Consider the following 10,697-nt stretch of genomic DNA (forward strand, 5'->3'; position numbering starts at 1 on the left):
TGATACTCTCAGCGGCTGACCTCCCCACCCCGCAGTGGGTGCTGGGCCCTGTCCCGGGCTCTGCTGGGCCCATGAGGAGCCCTGGGTGGGTGTGGGGCCCGACCAGCAGGGGAGCCGCCCTGGCACAGTCCGCCTGGGCTCCCACCTCCCTCCCTGTGTCCCACTCAGCGCCCCCTTAGTCTCCCTTAGCAGACTTTGTCGGGGGGATGCCGGTGCGCCCCTCCAGCCTCAGAGGAATGGGGGCAGGCTGGGCTCCTGCTGACTCCTGGGTAGGGTGGGGTGTGACCTGTGCTCTCCCCCTCCCTGCTCACCCCTGCTTCCGGATAGCAGAGACCCCCTCCTCGCCTGCAGCCCGAGTGCCCGGGAAGCTGGCCCCTCAGAGCTCATTCTAGGGGCCAGTCCTTCCAGGGGGAGGAGGGACATCCGCTCCCTCTCAGCCGAGCCGAGGAATGGGGCCAGCACCCCTGGAGGCCCTGTGCTCAGTTCCGTGGGGGGAGTCCTCCCGTGGGAGTGAGCTGGGCTCCTCAACTTCCGGAGATGTCCCCAGGCTCGAGACAGAACCAAGCCTCCCAGGAGCGGCCAAGGGTCTGGCTGCAGATGGGGGACCCGGGCAGGGACGGCAGGCGCCGTGGCCTCAGCACCGCGCCGGGAACCAGGAGCCCAGCTCGGCCCCAGGAGAGGCGGGGACAGACGGGCGGGCCCCCGCGCGAGGCGCCCCAGGCGCGAACCCGGGGGCTCCGAGCGAGGCCGGCGGTGGAAGTGCGGACACCGCGGCGGGCGCGTCCCCCGGCGAACGCCAAGTCCCCGCGTCCCGGCGCCGAGGCGGACCGCGCTGCCCAGGGCCTTACCTGACCGCGCGTCGGGCGGCCTCGCCGGACTCTTTCCGAGCGCAGAGGCTCCGGGTCCCGTCGGTGCGAGACGGCGCCGAGTGGGCAGGGGGAGGGGCCACTGCTAGACCCCGCCCCCGCCCCGCCCCGCCCCGCGCCCACAGAGGCCACCGGGAGGCGCTGCGGCCCCGCGCATGGCGGCGGGGCGGGGCCGACAGGGGACCCGAGGGGCCGGGAGGGGACCGGAGGGGGCAGGGGTGCGGGGAGTCGGGGGACGGGGCGGGAGAGCGGCCCCTGGAAGACAGGACCCCTCCCCGCCCTCGGACTGCTGCTCCGACTGGACGCCTGCCCACCTCCCTGCCTGCTGCCCGCCCCCCGCCCATTTCCCCGCGACCTGCGGCGTCTACTCCGGGGCCTGGGGCGCCTCGGACTCCCCACTCACTCGCCCCTTGGAGGAGCAGCCCTGGGAGGCCGCAGGGTCCTCCCGCCCGGCGTCCCCTCCCCATGTCCCCCTTGCTCAGGACCAGCGGGCTGGGGTCTTCTTCCTTATGCAGGGACACGCAGCTCTGTGACCCACTGACCACAACGGGTGTCCCGCTGTGGGGTCCCTGCCCCCCGCCCCTCAGGGGTGAAAGGCCGGCCGGGGAGGGGCAAGGGCAGCCAGGACAGCGGGAGCCTCAGGCGCTCTGGGTGGGGAGCGAGGGCCTAGTGGTGCTGGCTGGGCCCCGGTGTCCTTGCAAGAACCCCCCAGGTGCTCTTGGGGCTGGGCCCTGGGGCCACTGTGATGGCCCTACCTGAGCCGAGGCTGGGAGAGGGTGAGCAGGGTCCCTGTCAGGGCTGTGGGGGGGATCGCCACTCCCTCACCCGCCCTGGAGCGGCAACCCCCCAGACCAGTGCTCCTCCTCCAGGGAGGGTGCAGGCGGGACTGGGGCTGAGGTCCCTGGGCTCTGGGACAGGGCGTGCCACCGCCATCCTTGAAGGGGGCCCAGGCAGCAGGAGATGTGGCTCCAGCCTCAGATGAGCAGTTTTGCATGTCTCTGACTTAGCCCCTCCACCCAAGAGGAGAGAGACCCCAGAGCTTCTTGGTCACCTGTGTGTGCCCAGGAGGACTTCCCCACTGCGTGCAGCCCCGCTGGTCTTCCTGACCACTTCTTTCTGTCTGTGCCCTGATTCTGGTGCAGCTGGGTCCCACCTCCTGTTGGGATAGTATGGTGGCCAAGGCCAGGGGTCTTTGTGTCCTCAGTGAGCCCAGCAGTAGTGACTTGAAGCAGAAGGGGAGGGACATGCAGTCCCTGCAGCCTCGAGACAGGACGCCCCTGCTTTGCCATCTGAAGGGCTTGCAAGTTACGCCTTGGCTCCGGCACGCTGCCTTCCACCTGCTGCCCCTCCCGGAGCCCCTCCGGCTGGACCCCCATCAGTGCCCACTCCATCACCCACTGCCCACCCGTCCCTTGGCAGCACCAGTCACTGTCTCCTCCCCAGGGGCCTTTCCCATGTGGATGGGCACTGGAGCCAGGGGGCACTGAGGTGGGGGTGTGGCTGTGTGAGTGTGTATGTCTGTGTGTGAGTGTGTGGGTGGATGTGCAGTGTGTGTGCTGTGTGTCTGTGTGCAAGTGTGTTGAGTGTGGCAGCTGCGTGGCGGCCAGGAACACGAGCCCAGGCTCCCTGCCCTGGAGTGCTGCTGCCTAGGGCCCCGCACGGTGCCGCCCCGCTGGGTCCACCTGTGCCCTCTGGGGCAACACTTCCCATGGGGGCTGCTCCCAGGGCTGTGAACACAGGCCCATTCCTACAAGACCCAAATCCTTTAAGGGGCTAAGATGGCTCCAGGTGTCCCTGTCAACATGGCCAGGAGAGTCTAGGAGCTGCTCTGTGGGCAGCCACTCGCCTTCCCCAGCGCCCTCCCCGTGTCCTCCCAGGGGTCTCAACTCTGGTCTGAGGGCTCCCCTATCATCCTCAGCCTCCTCCCCTGGATCCTTCGCAGCCATTGCCCCAGGAAATCTCTAGTCACATCCCGCCTGCCTTGGTGCCTCCTTCTCGGAGGGCCCCAGTGGACACAGGAGTGCAGGGGGCATTGGTGCTGCCTCTCCCACCGCTGGGGACCCCGTCCCGGTTGGTGTGTGGGGGGCAGGGAGTTCTTGGCACAAGGTGGAGGCCCAATTGCCAGATTCCAGCAGGGGTGACCTGGGAAAATGTCCTGTTACAAGGAGCACCTTGCAGGTGTGACGACTCAGGAGTCTGAAGGGGTCGGAGGGCGACCTGGCTAGTGCTGAGTTGCACCGACGGCCCTGCGGGGGTAACGGGAGACCGAGGCAGTCAGCCAACGGTTAAGGGCTCAGGGTGAGAACCAGGGGTCTCTTTGTCCTAAAAAGAGATCCCGTCTCCTTCGGGGGAAGAACTGAGGGCTGAGCAGCGGCTGAGAACGATAGGAGCACCGGCTCCAGGCGCGGTGACTGCTCGGCCGTCGCTGGTCTGTGACGGTCAGGCCCCGGCCGAGTAAACCCGAGACCCTGAACCTGGGTGGGGACATCCGGGTGGAAGCCCTGAGGATGAGGCTCTGCAGACCCCTGAGCCCTCGGAGCTTGCGGGGCGCCCACTCTTCCCTGGTAGAGCCAGCACTTCACGTGCTGGGAGTCGCTGCAGGGGCCTCCCTGCCGCAAGGCAACAGATGCCCCCCTTGGAGGCCACCCCGGCCCATCTCCTGGCTGCCAGGCCAATGACTGGGAGAGAGTCCAGTGTAACCTGATGGGGACCTGTGGGCCGGGTCAGAAGGACAGAGGTCGTACGTCAGAGGAGCTGCGGGAGAGCCGGGCCACCTGCCGGCGCCGGGCAGCAGTCCTGGGGTTGGATTTGAGGGTCCTTGACCCAGAGGCCAGAACAGAAGACTGTGAAAGCAGGAGTTCTCAACTTGGAGGCACTTACTTGGAACTTAGGATTTAATCTCCTGGCAAGTCTTCAGGTCACAGGGCACACTCAATTCCGGGATGACTCACAGAGGCCTGGAGAAAGTTCTGGCCCATAGTGAGCAGAATAGAAGTGCAGAAGCTGCCCTGGTAGATGGCAGAGGAAGGAAAGAAGAGGCCGAGGGCAGGGCCTCCAGTGAAAAGGCGGGATCCAGACTCCGTTCCCAGACTTCGCGAATTTCCCATCGGAACCACTAACTGCAGAGGTGGCCGGGCGGCCAGGAGGAAGGACCGGGCCACGCCTTGGCCAGTTTTTACTGTGAGGCTCCCCGATTCTCCCAAAGACCTACAGCATTTACTTGGGTGGCCTGAACGCTCTGGTAGGGAACCGTCAAGACGTTTTGAGGACAATTGGACACAGAATCTGAGTGGATACTGACACCTGGAGACCCACAATGTCACCATGGCCTCCCTGTTGGCGGAGGGGTTTACCAGGCCGGGTAATAAAAGAATCCTGGCCAAAGTGTTGGTCAGACCACTCAGTGGTCATTTTCCTTGCCCCCAAGTGTGCAGCTGGCCACTGGAGTAACTGCACATTGGGCTCCCTGCCGGTGTGGTCACAGACAGCCCAGCAGGGAAGCCCAAGGGGAAGCTTGGACACTGCCCTCTCATGGCCCAGAAGGTAAACCACAAACTATGTGTTGTCCTGGAGGTCACGACCTGGAGGATGCAGGCGGGGTGGGCTGTCGGTCTCTGTGGTGACAAGGGCTGCGGAGACTGGCTGGTCCTGGAGAGTGTAGACCCCTGAGGCTTAGCCAGGGAGCAGCCCAGCTGCACCTGCTGTGCCAGGTGTGACATCCTTGTGACATCCTTGTCGCAGGATCAGTGGTCACGTTCTTTTCCATCCCAATTAGAAAAAGAGGACCAGAAACGGTTTGCGGTCACGTGGGAGGGACCATAGCTCATTTACGATTTGGCCTCAGGGCTGTGCTAAGTCTCCCCTCTGTCCTAACACAGTCAAGGAGACTGGGCCCCTGGACGTCCCCCAGGACAGGACATAGGCCCGTCACAGTGAGGACATCAGGCGCTGGGCAGGACGAGCCAGGAGGCTGTGAGCAGAGGGCCTTAGGACACGTGTGCCCCAGATGTGGGAGGGGAGCCCTGCGAAATGCAGAGAGCTGCGCCTCAGGCAGGTTGCAGGGCCGGGGGTCAGGGGTGAGCCAGGATGTCCCCCCAAAGTGAGAGACGAGTTGCTGCGCCTAGCGTCCCCTTTCTAGGAAGAAGCACAGGTCTGGCAGGCCTTTTGGGTTCTGAAGGTGCACCTTCCACTCTTAGGAACATTGCCCTGCCCCGTGTCTCAGGTGACTCAAAGGCAGCTTTGAGGGGCAGGGAGCAGGCATGTCTGCGCAGCAGGCCGGGCTGGGTGCAGGCGGCCCTGCGCTTGGACCCCTGGCGTCGGAGGTGTCAGTGGGAAGCGCCCTGCGGACTTTGGGCAGTCCCTGGGCTCCGGAGCGAGGCCATGTGTCTGTGGATGATCCTCACCTGTAGAGAGACGCTTCCCGACTCCCGGGCACAGGGACCAGCTGGGCCTCGCAGCTCTGCACCGGGGACACCAGGCTCCGGGGGAGGCCGGGCACTTTGTGGCCTTGCTGGGAGCCTGCGTCCCCACCCCGTCCTCCGTGGGGGGCCATGAGCACCCACCGTGCTTGCGGCTCTGTTTGCCGATCCAGGCGGTCATGACAGCATCAGTCACTGGATGGCTTCCCACTTCCTGCCACACACTGCACGCACACGGCTCATGGCACCTGCTGCCCGGCGCCCTCGGCTGCAGAGGAAACAGGCCCAAGGGCACAGGTAACCTTCCTGGGAAGAACCTCAGCCTGGGAGGCGAGGCCGGCCTCCTGTGCCTTTGTGCCTGCAGGGCAGGGCCCGGCTTCAGCGCGGGGAGGGGGCTGCTGAACCATAAACCGTGAGCCTCAGATGCAGGCTTTGCCGGGCCCCGATATCCTATGGAGATTCGTGGGGACCAAGACCCTCAGAGTTGCCCTCTGCGTCCAGCCCATCTCGGCTGGGGGTCTGCGAGGTGTCAGATGCAGTGAAAGCAGACACCCCACGTTCCCCTGAAAACCACCGGGGCCTCCTGCTGTGGCTGTATTTAGAGAGTTCTGGAGGCGTCACTTAGCCTTTATGGTCCCTTGGGCCTGAGGAGCCTTGCCCTTGCTCCTGCATGGCAGTTCCTCCAGGATTCTGAGGTGCAGAAGGATACGGAGGGGAACCCGGGTCAGCCCCACCTCAGCCAGGTGTCCTGAGTCCAGCAGCCCTGGCAGCTTTGGCCCCGGGCTGCTGTCTGCACTGCCACACTGCCCGATCCGTGCAGCATCCCGTGAGGGGCCTGGCTGAGGTCCGAGGCTGGGGGCTCACGGCCCCGAGGGGTGTCCGGGAGGAAGCCAGGTGCCAGGGTCACTCCTGTCTGTGGGGAAGACGCACTTTGAGGCCTGGGGGACCAGCGATTCCGGAAGATGTGAGTGTGCCCTTAGTGAGGGAAGGAGCTGCCCTTGGCTGTGGGCCCTGCCGGCCCCGCCCAAGGGATTAAGAAGTGCCATTTCTGGGCTTCCCTGGTGGCACAGTGGTTAAGAATCCGCCTGCCGATGCAGGGGACACGGGTTCGAGCCCTGGTCTGGGAAGATCCCACATGCCACGGAGCAACTAAGCCTGTGTGCCACAACTACTGAGCCTGTGCTTTAGAGCCTGTGAGCCACAACTACTGAGCCTGCATGCCACAACTACTGAAGCCCGCACACCTAGACCCCGTGCTCCGCAACAAGAGAAGCCACCGCAATGAGAAGCCCGCGCACCACAACACTGCTCCCACAACTAGAGAAAGCCTGTGCGCAGCAACAAAGACCCAACGCAGCCAAAAATAATAAATTAAATAAATAAATAAATAAAATAAATAAATTAAAAAAAAAAGAAGTGTCGTTTCCTCCTCTGCCCACATGTTCTCAGGCCACGGGAGGCCTTAAGTGGTTCCATGTGGACAAGCCCTCCGTGGCTTTCTCATGCTCAGTGGCTCTTGTGGGACTGTTCTGGGTGGTGGGGCGGGGCTTTCACAGCCTCAGAAATGCATTTAGAAGTTGACTGTGGACTCACATTTTCCTTTCCTCACTCATGGGGCCGACAGAGTAACTCCACTCTCCACTTTCCAGACTCAGAAATGACAAAACCCGCCATTAACGGGCGATGCCCGGGAGTCAGTGTGTCACAGTGTGTGTTCCAAGTTGGTGGGAGAGCGGCACCTTTTACGGTTTTAAGCCAAAGCTACCTCACTGGTCTGGATAAACTTAGCGGGTGTTGGGCAGCAGAGCGCTTGTATTCATGACAACCTAGGGCGCTGTGACAACTTGGCATGGACCACCATTCACATCTCCAGTGCGAGCCAGGACAGAGGGGGACCCCGGCGAGGGGCCCACGTGGGACCAGGGCACCGGTGGCAGGAAGGTTGGGGGACATGTGCTGTTGGGCAAGAGCTGCCCCCTTGATGGAAAGAGGCTGTGAGTGCACGGTGGCCTCCACCCAGCCATGTGATGCTCCTGAGGGTCCTTACTTCCCCTGCACATCTGGTCATTTCTCGGGAAGTGAAGCCAGCCTGAGGATAGCGGCTCCCCAAGGTGGCATCCACAGAGCTCCCTTCACACACCTGATCTAATGGATCCTGTGTCACGAGAGCCTCGCAGACAAGAGATAGATGCTCACAGGGAGGACAGGTGGGGGAAGAAAACCTGAGAAGGTGGTGTGGCCTTCCTGTGCCAGCAGAAACTGAGTTGCATGACATTCTGGGGGCCCTTTCAATTCAGTACCGCACAGCTGGTCAAGAGGAGGCATAAATATTCTGAGGCATTTTGTAAACTAATTCCATTTGGTTTAGATGTACTCAGAGGTGACGGAGGGGAAAAACCACCACCACTGGTGGGATGAGAAGTTCAAGACCCAGCCTTTGGTTTATAGCTGTTTTACTGTGATATACCTAGGCGTGGTGCTCTTCGTATTTACCCTGTTTGGCTTACGTAGATTTCTTTTTTGAGTCTGCAGTATATATCTTTTATAGGTTTTAGAAAATTCTTGACTGTTATTTCCTCAAATATAGCCTCTGCTCCATTCTGTCTTCATGCTCCGTCTGGGCCTTAAATTTTACATATGTTAGACATTTTCATCATGTTCCATTTATCTCTTGTGCTCTTTTCTGTATTTTCTATCTGTTTTTAATTTGTCCTTCAGTCTTGACCATTTTCTATTGACCAATTTTCCAATGAATTTATCCTCTCTTCTGCTGTGTCTTATCTGTTGTTAATTCCATCCATTGAGTTCTTACTATTAGTTACTGCATTTTTAATTTTTAGAATTTCTATTTTATCTTCAATTTCTAGATTACAGTTCTCTTATTCAGTTCTCTATCTTACCTTCCATTTTCTTGAGATATTAACCACATTTATTTTAAAGTTCATGTATGATAACTCCAAAACCAGGGCCACTTGTGGATCTTTTTCTCTTGTTGGTTTTTTTTTTTTCCCATAGAGTCATATAGTCCTGTGTCTTGACTAACCTGATGATTTTTTATTAAATGCTGGACATTATTAGTGAAAGATTGTAGAGGTTCTTCTTAATGTTATCTTCCTTTTTATAGGATTTAATTTTATTTTGGTGGGCAGTTAGTTTAGGCCTGGATTCCTTTCTCCAGTCAGGGATTGATGTAATTCAAATCTAGGTTTATGCCTTTGTGAAGACTGGTATATTACCAGTTCTTCATTACTTTTAGAGCATAACTTTCTAAGTGACCCAGTTGAGAGCCTGGCGTATTTACCAAGGCTCCCATTTCTTTGAAGGTCCAGAATTCTAGGTGTTGAACTGAGAGAATAGCAAAGGCTATGCATAGCTTAAAAAAAAAACAACAGATTTATTGAGGTATATTTTACGTAACACAAAATTCATCCTATTCAGGTATGCAGTTCAATAATTTTCAGTAAATCTGCCGAGTGGTGTAATCATCATCACAAATCAGTTTTAGAACTTTTTCATCATACCAGTAAGAGCCCCCATGCCCATTTAGTGTTAGCCCCCTTTCCATCCCTCAACCCCAAGAAACCACTAGTCTACTTTTCTCTATATATTTGCCTTTTCTGGATGTTTCATATAAATGGAATCATATAATATGTGGGCTCTTGTGTCTGGCTTCTTTCACTTGGCATGATGTTTTTGAGGTTCATTAATGTCATAGCAAATTTCAGTAGTTTATTCTTACCAAAGTACAGTAGTTTTCCTTGAATAAAATCTTCAGATTGTTGTAATCCTTTGGTTAATCTCCAGAGCTCAGAAGAAGTTAATTTAGATAATTTTGCTAGTGATTTCATTGCTTTTAAGAAGGAGTAGATTCACAGAGGTCCTCACTCCACCACTCCTGAAGTCCTGCCTTATAATTTACTTTTGTATATTGATTCTGTGCCTTGCTAAATTCACTTATTGGTTCTTGCAGCTTTTTCTGGGTAGATTCTGTAGAATTTTCTAAGTACACAATCATATCACCTGTGAATAGACAGTTTTACTTCTTTCCAATCTAGATTTCTTTTATTTCCTTTTCTCACCTTTGTGCACTATTTAAACCTCCAGTATGATGTCAAGTAGCAGGAGTGAGAGTGAACACCTTTACTCTGTTCCTGAATTTAGAGAGGAAGTCTTCTGTTTTCATATTAAATACAATATTAGCTGTGGGGTAATTTTGGTTTTTTTGTTGATGATGTTCTTTATTAGGTTGAGAAAGTTACCTTCAATTCCCAGTTTTCTTACAGTATTTTCATAAACAGGTGTTGTATTTTGCCAAATATATTTTCTGCATTTATTGAGGAGGTCAAATGGGTTCATCATCTTTATTCTGTTAATATGGTGAATTATATTGTTTGATTTTTAAAAATTTTCAACCAAAATTGCATTTTGGGGATAAACCCACTTGGTAATGGTATATTATCTTTTTTCTAAATTTGTAGGTTCAACTTACTAATGTTTCGTTGAGGATTTTTGTGTCTATATTCATAAAGGATGTTGGTCTGTGCTTTTCTTTTAATATCTTTGTCTGGTTTTGGTATCAGGTTAATACTGGCCTCATAAAATGAGTTGTGAAGTGTTCCCTTTTCCTCCATATTTTGGAAGAGTTTATACAGGATTGGTGTTACTTCTTTCTTAAATGTTTGATAGGATTCTCCAGTGACGCCCTCTAGGATAACGAATTTATTTTCCTTAATAAATGTCAGACTATTTCTTCTTAGTTAGTTTAGAAAAATTTGTCTATCAAGGAATTTGTTTATTTCATGTAAGTTGTCTAAATTTATTGTTATAAAGATGGTCATTATATTTCTTTTCTTCTTTCCTCTTTTCGTTCTTTTGAAAATGAAGTGGAGAGAGAAGAATTCTCTACATTAGTGTTTAAGAACCAGGGATAAAACAAATCTGAAATCTGTAAGTCCAGAGTCTTCCGGGTGTGATTCCTATTGCGTTGACAGTTTGGTGAGGACTTTGCTTATGCTTCTCTCTTATCATTGCGTTTCTTTATTGTTCCTTATTGTCTGTCTAGTGTCTGTTGGATCTATAGTTATGTTTGCTCTTTCATTCCTGATATTAATAATTTGTGACATCTTTTTTTTTAAAAATTAGTATATGTGGAGTTTTATCCAATTTATTGATCTTTCCAAGCAATCAGCTTTTTGTTTTGTTGATTTTATCTTTCATTTGTCTGTTTTCTACTTCAGTGTTTCTACTTCAGGGACTTTCCTGTGTGGCTGGGCCTGTCTCTCTGAGATGATGAGGTCAGTCCGTCTGCGAGATCAGTGCCTCTGGCTGGTCCATGATGACAGGATGGTCAGGATCATGGGGCCGAGGCACACAAGTGACCAGTCACAAAGGGCACAACTCCAGAGTCCCACCT

At 55.2% G+C, this 10,697-nt stretch overlaps 1 protein-coding gene across 3 annotated transcripts in view; it reads right to left on the bottom strand.

The window, feature by feature from the left end:
• Positions 1-929, bottom strand: part of COL6A2 (collagen type VI alpha 2 chain) — a 36,884-nt gene extending 35,955 nt beyond the window's left edge. For 2 of the 3 annotated variants that reach the window (XM_061193775.1, XM_061193777.1), the window contains exon 1: positions 849-929. The gene's annotated coding sequence lies outside the window, so the exon portion shown is untranslated. The remainder of the gene's footprint in view (positions 1-848) is intronic. The other variant, XM_061193776.1, reaches the window with a different exon arrangement.
• Positions 930-10,697: the final 9,768 nt, after the last annotated feature.

Source organism: Eubalaena glacialis, chromosome 6 (genome assembly GCF_028564815.1).
Source record: "Eubalaena glacialis isolate mEubGla1 chromosome 6, mEubGla1.1.hap2.+ XY, whole genome shotgun sequence".
NCBI classification, from domain to species: domain Eukaryota; kingdom Metazoa; phylum Chordata; class Mammalia; order Artiodactyla; family Balaenidae; genus Eubalaena; species Eubalaena glacialis.